This window comes from Rhinopithecus roxellana, chromosome 2 (assembly GCF_007565055.1).
Source record: "Rhinopithecus roxellana isolate Shanxi Qingling chromosome 2, ASM756505v1, whole genome shotgun sequence".
Taxonomy (NCBI): domain Eukaryota; kingdom Metazoa; phylum Chordata; class Mammalia; order Primates; family Cercopithecidae; genus Rhinopithecus; species Rhinopithecus roxellana.
Window position 1 is genome coordinate 190,808,620 of NC_044550.1, and position 19,833 is coordinate 190,828,452.

The window sequence follows — 19,833 nt, forward strand, 5'->3', positions numbered from 1 at the left end:
GGCTTACCAGTACAATCTTGAAGACAAAGCAATGGCTATATGGAGGAGGAGTGGTCAAAGCAAAGCAAAAGCAGGCCAGTCAAGAGCAAAGATTATGGCAACAGCTTTTTGAGGATGCTCAAGGCATTTTGCTTGTTGACTTTCTGGAAGGCCAAAAAGTAATAATATATGCTTATTATAAGAAAGTTTTGAGAAAGTTAGCCAAAGCTGTAGCAGAAAAATGCCCAGGAAAACTTCACCAGAGAATTCTCTACCACAACAATGCTCCTTATTATTCTCCTCATCAAACAAGGGCAATTTTGTGAGTGTTTTGATGGGAAATCGTTAGGCATTCACTTTGCCATCTTAATTTGGCTCCTTCTGACTTCTTTTTGTTTCCTGATCTCAAAAAAATCTTTAAACAGCACCCATTTTTCTTCATTATTAAAGTTTTTACATTATTAAATGTAAAAAATACTGCATTGACTTGGTTAAATTCCCAGGACCCTCATTTCTTCAGGGATGGACTAAATGACTGGTATATTGCTTACAAAAGTGTCAAACTTGATGGCGCTTACGTTAAGAAATAAAGTTTTTATTTTTATTTTTATCTATTAATTTCATTTTTCCATGAACTTTGTCTCCTCATATAATTTAAGCTATTCTAAATCTACCTTTAAATAATGCTATACCACTTCACACATAGTACAGATATCTTATTATAGTATTTTTAATTATTCTGTCTCGTCTTTTATGACATTGTTAACCTAAAAGGAAAAAACTGAGATAAAATTAATATAAATAGGGAGTTATTTGGAGCAAATTTTAGGACTGCAACCTGGGAGCATAGATTCAAGTTGCCCTGAATATACCCTCCAGTTAGTGGTAATTACAAGTGATTTTTAAAGAAAAAGAAGAGGCAATTCTGAGCTACTTACCAAGAATTTTACATTAAAATAACACAAGCGATTGATCAGCTATATATTGCTCTTTTGTATTACAAATTCCAGAAATTTCCAGAAGCTAATGGGAAAAGCAGCTCATCAAGAACAAAACGACTATAAACAATTGCCTTCAGGCATGGGTGTGTGAGGTTAGGTAACTGAAGTCCCATTAGTCTCTCTGGGCCTGATAAAGTTTGCACACCTAGCATAACTAAGACTGCTCTAAGCTATTTTTCTTTTCTCAACATTACTGACATTCTTTTCGTTTATCTTATGCTATAATCACCCAGTACTACTATTACCCTCGTTGCTTTAAACAAAGTTATTCTTTAGATCAATTAAGAATAAGAAAAATACCATGACAAACACAAGCTTAATTCCCCAAAAAGAAAAATATAATTTATTTTACCTTATTTTTTCTCTTATGCTCTTTGTTTCTTTATGTAAATCCAAGTTTCTGACTGATATAGTTTTGCTTTTTAAATAATTTCTTTTACTATTTCTTTTAGGGTATGTCTGCTGGTAATGAATTCTCACGTTTTGTTTGAGAAAATATATATATTTTTACTTTTGAAATTTAATTTCTTTTGGATATAGAATTCTACATTTATGAGATTTTTATTTTAATGATTTAAGTATTTCATTCCACTCTTTTCTTGTTTGCATGATTTCTGATGGGAAGCCTATTGTTATTCTTATCCTGTTACCTCTAAAAGTAACGTGGGTTTTTTTCCTCGGACATTTTTCAAGATTTTCTCCTTGTCTTTGATTTTCTGTAACTTGAGTATAACAAACCTAAATGTAGTTTTTTCGGTATTTTTCCTGCTTGGTGTTCTCTGAACTTACTGGACCTGTGGTTTGGTGTCTGTTATTAATTTTGAAAGATTCTCAGCCATTATAAATTCTGAGAGCTACCAGCTTCCTTTTAACTGTTCTCCACCAAGATAACATCCTTAACCTGCAAAGTTTTTTGTCTTTATGGTCAGCCTTACCCGCTGGGCAGAACTCCTGCAGCACTGCACTAAAGCTCTAGGCTTCCTCCCCTGTCTACTTCTAGTGACCACCCACCGCAGGGGAGACGGAACAGGTCTGGTGTTCTCAGCTTGTTCTTACTAGTGCAGAATCTTCTGCCTACTAACCAGTCAGGGCTGAGGTAAATTGGAGCCCTAGTATCTTCAGCCTGCCGTACTGGGGGTAGGGTTTTCGTCCTTGAGAGGAGGCTGTTTGGGAAGAAAGACCTTGTCTGCTATTCCTGCCTGAAATAGAGCTTCCATAACACAGGGCTTGGTGGGGGTAGGAGAAACATCAGCTGCCTGCCCATCACTGGTCACCATAGCCCTAAACTAGGAGCAGGGGAGGTGTGAGGTAGATGGGGTAGTAGGAAAGGGGAGAGGAATCCCATTCTTTTTGGTACAGATACCTGAAGTAGAGCTTCCATCATGTGGAGCTGATGGGGTCCATAACGGAGTAGTCTGTGCTTAAATGTCCCAGTCTTTCACTTTTCTTATCCAATATTTAGTAAATTCTCTTGAATAAAAGTTTTTTCTTTTGCTGTATGTCCTTAGTACAATTCCAGAGATGGGAATGATTTTTTTTTTTTTTTTATCACTTTCATTAGTTAAATTGTTGTTTTGCTGGGGAGAGGTCCTACTGAGCTCCTTAATTCAACATTCTAAAAGTCCTTCCCCAAACATTTTTAACAGGTGCAAGACTTCGGTATGGTGAATTGAAAAGTGGAAGAAACACAGTAAATAATTAGTCTTCACCATCTGCCAGGAGCCAGAGAAAAATGCTTTCCCATTTCTTCCCCAGATGGATGGTCTGGAGACACATTTCTTATAATGTGCAGTCAAGGAACCAGTCATACATAGAGGCAGCCAACTTCTGCAAGTGCTCTGCTTCTTTCCTGGCTTTTCTTCTCCTTTACTTCCTGGTCAAGCACTTGCCCTTTAGTCTATGCCTTAGGTTCTGTTTTCTGGGGAAGTCAAAATAAACCGTATGCCATGCCTTTAATTATACTCCTTGCTTTTTAAATAACTTATAATTTTGACTATCATATTGGATTATAAGTAGTGAAAACGAGCATGAAATTTATTATTGGGTTTATAGCTTATTGTGAAAATGAAAAATATTATATTCGATTTTAATATTGATTGTCTTATTGTTAACACGCTTTCTTACAGTTTATTTTTCAGTGATATTATTCATCAGAATGCATATTAGCACTTTCATTTGAATTGAAAATTAGCATTAAGCCTTTCTTTTAACAGAAAATAAATCTGTTTTGGCTAACTGATATAACTACAAAGCCTGACTTTGCTAATTAGTTTTAATGTAGACATTTTCCATAAATAAGCTTATTCTGCAGCTCTACAGTTTGTCAAAAACATTTAAAACTTTTCTTGTTGGGGGTGGGGACAGGGTCTCATTAATTAATGTCACCTAGACTGGAGTGTAGTCTGCTGCAACCTCTGTCTCCTGGGCTCAAGCAATCCTCCTGCCTTAGTCTCCCAAGTAGCTGAGACTACAGGTGCACAGCCACCATTCCCGGATAATATTTTGTAGTTTTTTGTAGAGACGGGGTTTCACCATGTTGACCATGCTAACATTTTCATCAAACATATAATATGAAAAAAAATGCTGAAATTAGCCATACAGTTGTTTCTTGAACAATACAGGTTTGTGGGCGTTTTCTGTTTGGGCTTTTTTTGTGCTATTAATTTTATTTATTTCTGCAGTCATTGTACCCAGTCAACAATGCCAAGCAATTGCATTTTTTAAAAAACCTCAAAACGGTTTCAACATTCTTGTCTTTCTCATCAGTCTCAATATGCTTCCTATTTTGATACGTATGCAATGAGTGCACCTTTCTTTTTAAACAAAATTCCAATGAGTCCAGCAAACAAATACATTACTATTTTAAAAATACATTGGTTGGTCTGGGCACAGTGGCTCACGCCTGTAATCTCAGCACTTTGGGAGGCCAAGGCGGGCAGATCACGAAGTCAGGAGATGGAGACCATCCTGGCTAACACCGTGAAACCCCGTCTCTACTAAAATTACAAAAAAAAAAAAAAAAAAAAAAAAATTAGCCGGGCGTGGTGGCGGGCACCTGTAGTCCCAGCTACTCGGGAGGCTGAGGCAGGAGAATGGCGTGAACCCGGGAGGCGGAGCTTGCAGTGAGCCGAAATTGCGCCACTGCACTCCAGCCTGGGCAACAGAGGGAGACTCCTTCTCAAAAAAAAAAACAAAAAAACAAAAAACTTTGGTTGGGAAAGTGATAATACAATGATCATGAGTTGCTGGCTTATGAAATGTTTACTTTCTCAGAAATATGAACCACTCACCTGTACTTCCCCCCAACACTTTAACTAGTTCTCAAAGACTGCTTGTTATGAAATTTGATATGAAATAAGCTGAGAGCTTTTAATCCAGTTTTGCAAGTTTAGAAAATCTAGTATAAAGAAGACCTGGTAGCTTGAATGACACAAGTTTGAATGGTGTGGGTTCACTTATGTGAGAATTTTCTTCTGTCTCTTCCATCCCCTTGTCTTCAAGTGGAGTAGGCTGGGGAGGAGGAGGAAGAAGAGCAAGACAAACTCCTCTTTTTCCACCCCTTCCTCACCCTACTGGACTTGAACACAATGAGGATAAAGACCTTTATAATGATCCACTTCCACTTAATGAATAGTAAATATATTTTTTCTCCCTTATGATTTTCTTAATAACATTTTCTTTCCCCTAGATTACTTTATTGTAAAAATATAGTATATAATACATATAACATAAAAATATATGTTAATTGTTTATGTTATCAGTAAGGCTTCTAGTCAACAGTTAGGCTATTAGTAGGTAAGTTTTGGGGGAGTCAAAAGTTATACATGGATTTTCGACTGTATGCAGTCAGCACCCCTAACCCCTGTGTTGTTTGAGGGCCAGCTGTATTTCAAGTTTCCCAACTCTTTTTAAGTACGATGGGTTAAACAAGGTACTTCTAAGTGAAAAGAATAATAAATATAATTACTGGGCTGGCGCAGTGGCTCATATCTGCAATCCTAGCACTTTGGGAGGCTGAGGTGGGCAATTGCTTGATTTTAGGAGTTTGAGACCAGCCTGGGCAACATAGCAAAACCCCATTCTCTACAAAAAATACAAAAAATGACTGGGCATGGTCTCATGCACCTGTAGGTAGTCCTAGCTACTGAGGAAGCTGAGGCAGGAGAATCATCTGAGCCTGGGGGTTTGAAGCTGCAGTGAGCTGTGATCATGTCACTGCACTCCAGTCTGAGTGACAGAGTGAGACCCTGTCTCAAAAAAAGAAAAAACAAAAGACAAACAAAAACAAAAATACCCCACAAACAAACTCCCAAAAATCAAAAGCTTAATTATTATCATTTGTGAAGTTTTAGTAAATTCATTTTGAATTAAATGACTAATAACTAGGCAATAATCATTTGCAACCAAAAATTCTGATTGATTTCTTTTATTTCTTTTTTTTTTTTGGAGACAGTCTCACTTTGTTGCCCAGCCTGGAATGCAGTGGCACAATCTTGGCTCACTTCAGCCTCTGTCTCCCGGGTTCAAGTGATTGTTCTGCCTCAGCCTCCTGAATAGCTGGGATTACAGGCATGCGCCACCAAACCTAAAATTTTTTTTTTTTTTTTAGTAGAGACAGAGTTTGACCATGTTGGCCGGACTGGTCTTGAACTCCTGACCTCAAGCGATCCTTGCACCTTGGCCTCCCAAAGTGCTGGGATTACAGGCATGAGCCACTGCGCCTGGCCTGGTTGTGATTGGTTTCTAATTCTTAGTGTTACAGGGGCCTAATCAAAAAATTTTTGATAATGAGACATAATATTTTTGGTATGTAACTCTGAAAGGGTTTAGAGAATTAAGTAATATAATATTAGGTCCTATGCCAGACCTTGAATCAGAATCTGTATTTTTAAAGGATCTCTAGGTGATTTGTATGCACATCAAAGTGTAAGGAGCACTGGTGTACATGATCTCAAATGAATAATTTAGACAATGCAGTGATAGTCAAGGTGTTTAGTTTTGCTTAGAAAAGGTCGCCATTTGCTAGATTTGGGGCTTAAAATTAAAAAGTGATATGTAGCTAGTACAAAGCCTCAAAAACACCCAAGTTCTTTGCCTACCTTCTCCTCAACCTTATCCACCTGTCCCAATTTCTTCTGTGCTCTGGCCAAATAGATCTGTCAATTCCTTGTGCATGACAAGTTTTGTTTCCTCGGGGCTTCTACATGCGCTGTTCCTGGAATGCTACTCCCCTCCCTCTTCACACAACCAAATTATTCTAATATTTCTCTCTCTTTTAAAAAAGATATATTTCAGCTTTTATTTTAGGTTTGGAGGTGCATATGCAGGGTTTTTACATGAGTGTATTGCGTGATGCTGAGGTTTGGGGTATGAATGACCCTGTCACCCAGGTCATAAGCATAATACCTAATAGTAGTTTTTCAGCCTTTGCCCCTTCTCTTTCCCTCTCCAGCCTCTAGTAATGCCCAGTGTCTATTGTAACCATCTTCGTGTCCATTGGTACTCAACGTTTAGCTCCCACCTATAAGTGAGAACATACAGTATTTAGTTTTCTGTTGCTGCATTAATTTGCTTAGGATAATGGCCTCCAGCTGTATCCATGTTGCTTTACAGGATATAATTTCATTCTTTATTGTGGCTGCATAGTATTCCATGGTGTATGTGTACCACATTTTCTTTATGTAATCCACCATTGAAGAGCTCCTGGGTAGATTCCATGTCATTGCTATTGTGAATAGTGCTGTGCTGAATATATGTGTGCATATCTTCTTGGTGGAATGCTTTATTTTCCTCCGGGTATTCATCCAGTAATGAGATTGTTGGGCAAATGGTAATTCTGTTTTAAATTCTTAGAAATCTCCAACTGCTTTCCAAAGTGGATGAATTAATTTACATTCCCACCAACAGTGTATTAGGGTCTCCTTTTCTCCACATCCTTGCCAGTATTCATTATTGCCTGGATTTTTAATAAAAGGCATTTTAACTGGAGTGACAGGATATCTCATTGTAGTTTTGATTTGCATTTCTTTGATGATCAATGATGTTGAGCACCTTTTCATATACCTGCTTGCCATTTGATATGGTTTGGCTGTGTCCCCACCCAAATCTCATCTTCAATCGTAACTCCCCAAATTCCCACAGTTGTGTGAGGAAGCTGGTGGGAAGTGATTGAATTATGGGGGCAGGACTTTCCTGCATGGTTCTTGTGCTAGTGATTCTCACAAGATCTGATGGTTTTAAAAACGGAAGTTTCCCTGCACAGCTCTCTTTTGCCCACTGACATTTATGTAAGATGTGACTTGCTCCTCCTTGTCTTCCATCATGATTGTGAGGTCTTCTCAGCCAGGAGGAACTGTAAATTCATTAAGTCCTTTTTTCTGTATAAATTACCCAGTCTTGGGTATATCTTTATTAGCAGCATGAAAATGAACTAATACACCATTTGTACGTCTTATTTTGAAAAAATGTCTACTCAGATCTTTTCCCCAATTTTTAATTGGATTATTAGTTTTTTTTCCTATAGATTTGTTTGAGCTCCTTATATATTCTGGTTATTAATCCCTTGTCAGATGGGTAGTTTGCAAATATTTTCTCCCATTCTGTGGGTTGTTGCTTCACTTTGTTGATCATTTCCTTTGCTGTGCAGGAGTTTTTTTAACTTGATGTGGTTCCATTTGTCGATTTTTGCTTTGGTTGCCTAGGCTTGTGGGGTATTACTTAAGAAATCTTTGCCCAGACCAGTGTCCTGTAGAGTTTCCCCAATGTTTTTTTTTACTAGTTTCATAGTTTAAGGTTGTAGATTTAAGTATTTAATCCATTTTGACTTAATTGTATATGGCAAGAGATAAGGGTCTAGTTTCATTGTTCTATATATGAATACGAATATGAATATTTCCCAGCACCATTTATTGAAGAGACTGTTCTTTCCCCAATGTATATTCTTGGCACCTTTGTCAAAAATGAGCTCACTGTAGACTTATGGATTTGTTTCTAGGTTCTCAGTTATGTTCCATTGGTCTATGTGTCTGTTTTTATGCCAGTACCATGCTGTTTTTGTTACTATAGCTCTGTAGTATGCTTAAAATCAGGTAGTGTGATTCTATCAGTTTTTTTTTTTTTTTTTTTTTTTTTTCCAGAATGGCTTGGCTATTCTGGGTCTTTTCTGTTTCCACATAAATTTTGGATTTTTTTTTATTTCTGTGAAGACTGTCATTGGTATTTTGATAGGGATTGCATTGAATCTGTAGATTGCATTGGGCAGTATAGATGTTTTGACCATATTGATTATTCTCATCCATGAACATGGAGTATCTTTTCATTTTTAAATGTCTTCAATTACATGCAACAATGTTTTATAGTTTTCATTGCAGAGATCCTTCACTTCTTTGATTAAAGTTTATTCCTAGGTATCTTATTTTATTTGTAGCTATTGTAAACAGGACAATTTTCTTGATTTCTGTTTTGAGATTGTTCACTTTTGGCATATAGAAATGCTACTGATTTTTGTATGTTAATTTTGTATCCTATGTCTTTACAGAATTTATGAGTTCTAAAAGTTGTTTTTGTGGAGTCTTTAGTTTTTTCCAAATAAAATATTACATCATTTGCAAACAAGGATAATTTTACTTCTTCCTTTCCAATTTGGATGTACGTTATTTCTTTCTTTTGTCTGACTGCTCTAGTTAGAACATCAAGTAATGTATGTTGTATAAAAGTGGTGTAAGTGGGCATCCTTGTCTTGTTCCAGGTCTTAGATGAAAGGTTTTCAGTTTTTCACCATTCAGTATAATACTAGCTGTGGGTTTGTTGTATATGGCTTTTATTATGTTGAGGTATGTTCCTTCTATACCCAGTTTTTGAGGGTTTTTATCATGAAGGGATATTGAACTTTATCAAATACTTTTTTAGCATCACTTGAAATTATCACATGGTTTTTGTCTTTCACTGTGTTGGTATGATGTATCACATTGATTAGTTTGTGTATGTTGCAACATCCTTGCATTCCTGGGATAAAAGCCACATGGTCAATGTGTTGCTAAATTTGATTTGCTAACATTTTCTTGAGGATCTTCTTATGAATATTCATCAGGGCTATGGGCCTTTAGTTTTCTTTATTTGACATGTCTTTGGTTTTGTTATCGTGGTAATAGTAGCCCAGTAGAATGAGTTTGGAAGTACTTTCTCCTCCTCCATTTTTCAGAACAGTTTGAGTAGGATTGGTATTAGTTTTGTTTTTGTTTTTGTTGTTGTTGTTGTTGTTGTTTTTGAGATGAAATCTTGCTTTGTCCTCCAGGCTGAAGTGCAGTGTTTCGATCTTGGCTCACTGCAACCTCTGCCTCCCGGGTTCAGGCAATTCTCTGCCTCAGCCTCCCGAGTAGCTGGGATTACAGGCGCCTGCCACTACGCCCTGCTAATTTATTTTGTATTTTTAGTAAAGATGGGGTTTTACCATCTTGGCCAGGCTGGTCTTGAACTCCTGACCTTGTGATTCACCTGTCTCAGCCTCCCAAAGTTTTGGGATTACGGGCTTGAGCCACCGCATCCGGCTGGTATTAGTTCTTTTTTTTTAGTGTTTGGTAAAACTCAGTAGGGAAGCCATTGGCTCCTGGGCCTTTCTTTACTGGGAGACTTTTTATTATGGTTTAAATCTCATTACTTGTTATTAATCTGTTCAGGTTTTGGATTTTGTCATGGTCCAATTTTGGTAGGTTGTATTTGTCTAGGAATTTATCCATTTCTCCTAGGTTTTCCAATTTACTGGCATGTAGTTGTTCATAGTAGTGTCTAATGATCATTTAAATTTCTGTGGTATCAGTTGTAATATCTCCTTTTTCATCTCTGATTTTATTTATTTAAGTTTTAGCTCTTTTTTTCTTAGTCTGGCTAAAAGTTTGTGAATTTTGTTTATCTTTTCAAAAAAACAGCTTTTAATTTCACTGATTTTTAATTTATTTTTATTTTTTTATTTTTCAGACAGTGTCTCTCTCTGTCGCCCAGGCTGGAGTGCAGTGGCGGGATCTCGGCCCACTGCAACCTCCGTCTCCCATGTTCAAGCAGTTCTCTGCCTCAACCTCCCGAGTAGCTGAGATTACAGGCACCTGCCACCATGCCCAGCTAATTTTTTTTTTTTTGTATTTTTAGTAGAGATGGGGTTTCACCATCTTGGCCAGGCTGGTCTTGAACCTCATGATCCACCCACCTCGGCCTCCCAAAATGCTGGGATTACAGGCGTGAGCCACTGCCCCTGGCCTTCACTGATCTTTTTATTTTTTCTCATTTCAGTTTTCTTTATCTCTGCTTGGATCTTTGTTATTTCTTTCCTTCTACTAATTTTGGGTTTAGTTTGCTCTTGTTTGTCTAGTTCTTTAAGATGCACTCACAGGTTGTTTATTTCAAGTTTTTCTGGTTTTTTTTTTTTTTATGTAGGCATTTATTACTATAAACTTTCCTCTTAGTATTGTTTTCTTCATATCCCAAAAGGTTGTGTTATGTTGTGTTTTCCCTTTCATTTGTTTCAAAACGTTTTGAATTTCCTTCTTTATTTCTTAATTGACCGGCTGGTCATTTAGGAGCATAGTGCTTAACTCCTATGTTTTTGTACAGTTTCCAATGTTTCTCTTGTTATTGATTTCTAGTTTTATTCCATTGTGGTCAAAGAAGGTACTTGATATGATTTCAATTTTTAAAATGTTTTAAGACTTGTTTAGTGGCCTAACATGTGAGCTATCCTTGAGAAGGATCCATGTGCTGAGAAGAATATGTATTCTGTAGCCATTGGCTGAAATGTTCTATAAATATCTGTTAGATTCATTTAGTTGATAGCGCACATTATGTCTGATGTTTCTTTGTTGATTTTTCTGTCTGGAAGACCTGTCCAGTGCTGAAAATGGGCTGTTGGAGTCTCCAGCTATTATTGCGCTGGGGTCTTTCTCTTTAGCTTTGAAAGTATTTGCTTTATATATCTAGGTGCTCCAGTGTTGGGTGCATATGTATTTAGTTGTTATGTTCTCTTGCTGAATTGACTCCTTTGTCATTTATGACCTTATCTCTGACATGAAATCTATTTTATCTGACATAAGTATGGATCATTTCAGGTTTTTTTTTTTTGGTTTCCATTTGCATGAAATATCTCTTTGCATCCCTTTATTTTCAGTCTATTTGTGCCTTTATAAATGAAGTGTGTTTCTCACAGGAAATAGATCATTGGATGTTGTTTTTTAAAAATCCATCCAGCCACCCTATGTCTTTTGGCTGGAGAGTTTAGTTCATTTACATTCAGTATTATTATTGATAAGTCAGGACTCACTCCTGCCATTTTAAATAATTGGTTTCCTGGTTGTTTTGTGGTCTTCTCTTCCTTCCTGTCTTATTTTTTGTGAAGGTGATTTTTTTCTTGTTGTATGTTTTAATTTCTTCCTTTTCATTTTTTACGTATCTGTTGTAGGTTTTTTGATTCGAGGTTACCATGAGGCTTGAAAATGACATCTTATAACCCATTATTTGAAACTGATGGCAAGTTAGCCCTGATTGCAAAAACAGACTAACAAAGAAGCAAAGAAAATACTAATACAAATTCTACAATTTTAGTTCATCCCTCCTGCTTTTTAACTTTTTGTTGTTACTATTTGTATCTTATTATACTATGTCTCAAAAAGTGTTTGCACTTACTATGTTTACTAAGTTCTTTTAGTCTTTCTTTTAGTATACAAGTAGTTTACACATCACTATTACAGTGTAATAATATGTTTATCTGTGTACTTACTATTACCAGTGAGTTTTGTACCTTAAGATGATTTCTTATTGCTTGTTAATGTCCTTTTCTTTCAGACTGAAGAACTCTGTTTAGCATTTCTTGTAGGACAGGTCTGGTGTTCATTAATTACCTCAGTTTTCGCTTGTCTGGGAAAGTCTTTATTTCTCCTTCATGTTTGAAAGATATTTTTGCTGGATACGCTATTCCAGGATAAAAGATTATTTTTCCTTTAGTACTTTAAATACATCATGCCACTCTCTCCTTGCCTGTATGGTTCCACTGAGATGTCTGCTGCCAGACGTATTGGAGCTTCTTTTATGTAATTGTTTCCTTTTCTCCATCTGCTTTTAGGGTTCTTCCTTTAACCTTGACCTTTAGAAGTTTGATTATTAAATGCCTCGAGATAGTCTTAGTTGGGTTAAGTCTGCTTAGTGTTTTATAACCTTCTTTAATTTGAATATTGGTATCTTTCTCCAGGTTTGGCAAGTTTTCTGTTATGATGCCTTTGAATAAACTTTCTACCTCCTCCTTGAGGCCAATAACTCTTGGATTTGCCCTTTTGAGGCAATTTTCTAATATCTTAAAGTCATGCTTCATTCTTTCTCTATTTTTTTTGTCTTCTCTGACTGTGTTTTTACAAATAGCCTGTTTCATGCCCACTAATTCTTTCTTCTGCTTGATTAATTTGGCTATTAAGAGATGCTGAGGCATTCTTCACTATGTCAGTTGAATTTTTCAGTTCCAGAATTTCTGCTTGATTCTTTTTCATTATTTCAATCTTTTTGTTAAATTTATCTGATAGGAGTCTGAATTCCTTCTCTGTGTTATCTTGAATTTCTTTGAGTTTCTTCAAAATAGCTATTTTGAATTCTCTGTCTGAAAGGTCACATATCTCTTTTTCTCCTGGATTGGTGCCTTATTTAATTTGGTGAAGTCATGTTTTCCAGGATGGTCTTGAGGCTTGTGCATGTTAATTGGTGTCTGGGCATTGAAGACTTAGGTATTTATTGTAGTTTTTGCAGTCTGGGCTTGTTTGTTTACATCCTTCTTGGGAAGCATTCCAGGTATTTTAAAGGACTTGGGTGTTGTCATCTAAGTTGTTGGTCACTACAGCTGTATCTGTATCAGGGGCCACACCAAGCCCACTATTGCTATGACTTTTGCTGGCTCATAGAGGTACCACCTTAGATAAGATCTCAGAAAATTCTCTGGATTGCCAGACAGAAACTCTTGTTTTCCTCTGTCACTTCTCCCACTTACCGCCAAAAATGGAGTATCTCTGTGTGTGTTGAGATACTTGGGATTAGGAGAGAGGTGATACAGGTACTCCTGTGACCACCATACTGGAACAGTGCAGGGTCAGACCTGAAGCCAGCATAGCACTGGGTGTTACTCAAGGCCAACGGCAAACACTGCCTGGCTACTGCCAATGTTCACTCAAGCTTCAAAAGCTCTTCAGTCAGCAGTTAGCCAACATAGCCATGCTTGTGTTCTTCCCTTCAGGGCAGCAAGCTCCTCTCTGGTCCAGGGAAAGTTCCGAAATGTCATCTTGAGCCAGGCTCTAGAGTCAGGAACCTTGGGAAGCTACTTGGTGTTCTATTCGACTGCAGATGAGCTGGCACTCAAGACACAAGACAAAGCCCTTCCCACTTTTTTCTCCCTTTCCTCATCCAGAAGAAGACTCTTCTCATGGCTACCACCACCCCAGGCCCATGACAAGTACTACCTGGCTACCTCTGATATTGACTAAAGGCCCAAGAACTCTTCAGTCAGCTTATGGTGAATGCTGCCATGGGTCTCTCCCTTCAGGGCAGCAGGCTCCCTTCTGGTCCAGGGCAGGTCCAGAAATGCTGCTCAGGAGCCAAAGCCTGGAATTGGGGACCACAGGAGGTTGCCTGGTGCTCTACCCCACTGTGGCCAACCTGGTACCTGAACTACAAGACAAAGTCCCCTTTATTCTTCCCCCTCCTTTCCTCAAGGAGGTGTCTCTCTCCATGTCCACCACAGCTGGGAATGTACTGGGTCACACTAAAGCCAGCATGTCTCTGAGTCTCACCCAAGACCCTCCGTGAGTACTATCTTATTATTACTGTTGTTTATTCAAGACCGAAGAACTCTTTAGCTAGCAGGTGATGAATCCTGCCAGGACTGGGTCCTTCCTTCAAGACAGCAGGTTTCCTTCTGGCTCAGGGTGTATCTATTATGCCACCCTGGGGCTACAGCCTAGAATGGGGACTTCAAGACTGCCTGTGCCATATTCTACTGTGGCTGAACTGGTATCCAAGTTGCAAGACAAAGTCCTCTTTACTTTCTCCTGTCCTCTCCTCAAGTGGAAGGAAAGAAAATCTCCTGGAGCTGCAAGCTGCACTGCCTGGGATTGGGGAAGGTTGACACAAGCACTCTCTTGGCCTCCTCAGCTGTTGTCTCAGTACGATGCAAGCACCCCAAGTCCACGGGCTCAGAGTGTAGCATAGCACCAGGACTTGCCCAGTAATTGCTGTCCCTCTGGCCTAGACTGCCTATTAAGTTTATTTAGGACTCCAGAGCACTTAAGCCAATGGTGGAGAGGCTTGCTGAAACTCAGATTCTGGCCGCTGGGATGGACAATTCAACTCTGGCTAGGGCTGGTCTAAATGCTCAGCTGGACATCAGCTGATTTCTGCCCTGTGTTGCTTTCCACTGTGATAGGGTAGCACTGAATTCCAAAGTGAAGTCCCACAGTCACTGTGCTCTCCTTCCCCAAGTATACAGATCGTCTTTCCAGGAGATGGGGGAGGGGTAGTTTCATCAATTCAAGACTGTCTTTTCTACCGTCTTCAGTGTTCTTTCCTTAATACGATGTTAAAATCAGATACTGTGATCACTCACCTGATTTTTGTTTTTTACGAAGGTGCTTTCTTGCGTGGACAGTTCTGGTGTTCCTGAATGGGGAATGATCACTGGAGGATTTTATTCAGCCTTCTTACCACACTCCTCTTCCACTCAATGTGTACTAACAGTAGCAGTTGTTATAATGATTATTTCACTCAGCAAATATGAATATACAGTGTTAGTCAAAAATGTAATGTCCTTTAAATATAACAGATGTTGAATTATTGCACCATATTTTAAGTTGAGAGGTATAGGCAGTAACTGCAAGCACTAGATGATGGTAACTTTACTTTTTCTTTTTCTTTTTTTTTTTTTTGAGACAGAGTCTCACTCTGTTGCCCAGGCTGGAGTGCAGTGGCACGATCTCAGCTTACTACAAGCTCTGCCTCCTAGGTTCACAGCATTCTCCTGCCTCAGCCTCCTGAGTAGCTGGGACTACAGATGCCTGCCACCACACCCGGCTAATTTTTTTTTTTTTTTTTTTTTTTTTTTTTTTTTTTTTGAGATGGAGTCTCGCTCTGTCGCCCGGGCTGGAGTACAGTGGCCGGATCTCAGCTCACTGCAAGCTCCGCCTCATGGGTTTACGCCATTCTCCTGCCTCAGCCTCCCAAGTAGCTGGGACTACAGGCGCCCACCACTTAGCCTGGCTAGTTTTTTGTATTTTTTTTGGTAGAGATGGGGTTTCACCGTGTTGGCCAGGATGGTCTTGGTCTCCTGACCTTGTGATCTGCCTGCCTGCCTGCCTTTTCCTCCCAAAGTGCTGGGATTACAGGTGTGAGCCATCACGCCCGACTGGTAACTTTACTTTTAAAGTATGGTTCATTTAATGGAAATTCAAATAAAGTGTGTGGTAGTTCACACTGAAATGCAAGGTGGGAAATTTATTGGTTTTTAAACATTCTTTAACAAGTTTATTTTAATATAACGTTAAATTATCTGAAGCTAATTGTTTCTTCCTTCCTTTATTTAATAACCATTTATTGAATGTTTACCTTATGCAAGACTCACTGCTAGGCCTAAATACAAAGATCTGTAAGACATAATTCCTTCCTCAGATAATTTACAGTCTAGTATGAAAAAAAAAGATATTTCGAAACAGAAAAATTGGAAATTATTGTGATACACACTTTATTGATAACATAATAGTTGGCACTAGCTGTGATTCTGGAGGTAGAGTGCATGTCTAAGGCCTACAGTGAGCAACCTTATCTCAGTTCTCACTACCACTGCAATTGGATTGAGAATAAGCATGAGACTCAAAAGCAGTCAATGAATCAGAAGTCAGTGTGACGAGATCCTTGATCTTTCTTGCTGAATACAAAAAAAAAAAAAAAAAAAAAAAAAAACCCAGGAAGAGTATAAGACTGGAGTTCTGCCAGCATCTTGCTGCCACCGAAGCATTAGATTGAAGCCAGCATAGCAACTCGCTTTGCTGACAGTCCTTCTTTCAAGAGGAGATTATGATACATAGTGAGATAGGAGGGATGTGACTACACAGAGAAAGGATGATGTGAAGACACAGGAAGAAGATGGATATCTGCAAACCAAGGAGAGAGACCTCAGGAGAAACTGAACCTCCTGACACCTTGTTCTTGGACTTTCAGCTCCCAGAACTATGAGAAAATAAATTTCTGTTGTTTAAAACATCTGATCTGTGGTGTTTTGTTATGACAACCTAAAAGAAGTGCCAATTCATATTAGGTGTAGAGAGAGAAAGTATACATTGAAGGGAGAGCCAAAGGAAAAGATAGTTAATGTCATCAAACTATGTTATTTCACTTTAGAATCAGTAATATATGCACACATTACAAAATGTCATATATGTTTAATAAATGGTTACTGTTTTTATTTACTGCATGTTTGAAACACATTTTCTTTTACTCTAGTATAGAACATTTTCATGGTGAAAATATCAGTGTAAATAGAAAGCCGCTAAATCTTGGCTAATTTGGTGGCTACTTTTGTATTTTGAAAGCAATCTATTTTATCTCTAAATAATCCTTTTATTGTGTCTGAAATTATACAGTTAGAAATTTATTACATTCGATCTCTTTAAACTTGAAGATTTTTGTCTTCATTGATTCATTTTTAGGGCTTTATATAAAAGTGAAATTTAGGCTGGGCACAGTAGCTCACGCCTGTAATCTCAGCACTTTGGGAGGCTGAGACAGGCGGATCACCTCAGGTCAGGAGTTCGAGACCAGCCTGGCCAACATGGTGAAACCCCCGTCTCTACTAAAAATACAAAAAAAAATTAGCTGGGTGTGGTGGTAGGCACCTGCAATCCAAGCTACTAGGGGGGTTGAGGCAGGAGAATTGCTTGAACCTGGGAGGTGGAAGTTGCAGTGAGCCGAGATCGCGCCATTGCACTCCAGCCCAGGGGACAAGAGCGAGACTTCATCTCAAAAAGAAAAAAAAAAGTGAACTTTATAGGGGCAGAAAGAGGTATGTATGGAGGATAACTTCAGGGAGGACATGAGAGCCTTATTTAATTTGACTCAGAAGCCGACCTTTGTGTGTAAACCTCTGAATGGAAAATAAGAGGACCAAGGGAGAAAAAAGAGAGCTCAAATAGATAAACTTCACCTTTTCACCTTGGGCCCACCTTAAAAATATAGTGTTCTATGGGGAAAGGATTCCCCGTTCAATAAATGGTGCTGGTAAAACTGGCTAGCTATATGCAGAAGATTGAAACTGGTCCCTCTCCTTATACCATATACAAAAATTAACTCAAGATGGACTAAAGACTTAAATGTAAAACCCAAGACTACACAAATCCTGGAAGACAACCAAAGCAATACCATTCAGGAAATAGGTACAGGCAAAGATTTCATGAAGAAGATGCCAAAAGCAATTGCAATGAAAGCAAAAGTTGACAATTGGGAGCTAATTAAACTAATGAGCTTGTGCAGGGCAAATGAAACTATCAACAGAGTAAATAGACAACCTACAGAATGGGAGAAAATTTTTGTAAACTATGCATCCGACAAATGTCTAATATCCAGCCTTTATAAAGAACTTAAATTTACAAGAAAAAAACAAGCCCATTAGAAAGTGGGCAAAAGACATGAACAGACACTTCTCAAAAGCAGAAATACATGCAACCAACAATGATATGAGAAAGCTCAACATCATTGATCACTAGAGAAATGCAAATCAAAACCACAAATGCAAATCAAAATCACATCACTCAAAATGGCTATTACTAAAAAGTAAAAAAAAAATAACAGGTGCTGGTGAGGTTGCAGAGAAAAAGGAACATTTATACACTGTTGGTGGGAGTGTAAATTAGTCCAACTATTGTGGAAGACAGTGTGGCAATTCCTCAAAGACCTAGAGATAGAAATACCATTTGACTGAGCAATCCCATTACTGGGTATATAACCAAAGGAATATAAATCATTCTATTATAAAGACACATGCATATGTATCTTCATTTACAGCATTATTCACAATAGCAAAGACATAGAATCTACCTAAATGCCTATTAATAATAGTCTGGATAAAGAAAATGTGGTACATATATACTACGTAATACTATACAGCCATAAAAAGAATGAGATCATGTCCTTTGCAGGGACATGGATAGAGCCAGAGGCCATTATCCTTAGCAAACTAATGCAGGAACAGAAAATCAAACACTGCATGTTCTCACTTATAAGTGGGAACTAAATGAAGAGAACACATGGACAAACAGAAGGGAAAAACACACACTGGTGGCTATGGGAGGGTGAAGGTGGATGAGGGAGAGGATCAAGAAAACTAACTAATAGGTACTAGGCTTAATACCTGGGTGATAAAATGATCTATACAACAAACCCCCACGACACCACAAGTTTACCTATGTAACAAGCCTGCACATGCACCCTTGAACTTAAAATAGAAGTTTAAAAAATAGAGCTTTTCAGTGGCCAAAATTTCCTGTGTTGTTTTCCTTTTTAAAAAATCACTAGACCACACAAACAAACCTGTACAAAATTGTTTATAGTAGCTTTATTTGTAATAGCATCAAACTGAAAACAACAAAATGTTCCCCAATGGGTGAATGATTAGACTGTGGAACATCCATATGTTGGAATACTACTCAGCAATCAAAAGATCACACTTATTGATATAGATGACAATTTGGATAGAGTTCAAGAGAATTATGTAGAGTGAAAAAAACCCTGTCCCTAAAGGTTACACACTGTACTCTTTCATTTATATAACATCCTCAAAATGACAAAATTACAAAGATGGAAGACAGATTAGTGGTTGCCAAGAGTTAGAGTTGTTATATGGGGAGGGAGGTGGGTGCATCTATAAAGGGGTAGTAAGAGGGAGATCTTTGTGGTGAGGTCTGTATTGTTTATAGTGATAGTTACATGGAATTACACACGATAAAATGAAATAGAGCTATATACAGACAATGTACCAATGTCAGATTCCTGGTTTTCTTACTGTACTATAATTACACAAGATGTTACTATGGGGGAAATTGGGTGAAGGGTACATGGACCATTCTGTATTATCTTTGCAACTTTCTGTGAATCTATAATTATTTCAAATAAAAAGTAAGATATAAACAATCATTTGAGGGCTTTCGTCATTAGAGAAATTCTTATTGGATTCAATGGAGGCAGTTTCTTTGGGATCCTTACTTTAATGACATGCTAGAGAAAAATGAAAAGTAGGTGAGAGACTGAAGGCAGTAAGCCTTGCTGTGCAAATTTAGTGAGCCATATGAAATGTCAGAGAGTATATTGATTTTCACAAGACTAAAGGCCTTTAGAATAGAGGTTTCTAAAATAAATAATTCATTTATACAATGTCACCTAATGCATAGCTGTAGTTATAGGGTGACTCTTGATCATAGGGATGGAAAGGAAGTTGAGGCAGAAACTTCCAGATTCCCACAGTCCCTTCACATGGTTACAGAAAGGCCATAGTGAACTTCCTTCTCTCCTCTCCCCTCAGCTACAGTGCAACTTAGTTTCAGTTTAGTTTTTGATTTGGGAAACTTGAACCATCTCTAGGTAATTTCTAGTCCAGAGAACTTGTACTTGCACAATGTCCTTCTTCGGCAAAGTCCAAAGTTTGGCTGTAGCAAATTTGAATCCTTGTGGGGGTTCCCTTATTAGAGAACAAAGATTAAGAATGACTAGAAATCTTCCACATGTTGAAAAAGACAATTGAAATTAATTTCTTTGCAGAGGGGCAGAAATAAATTCTAAAGAGTTAATTTACATA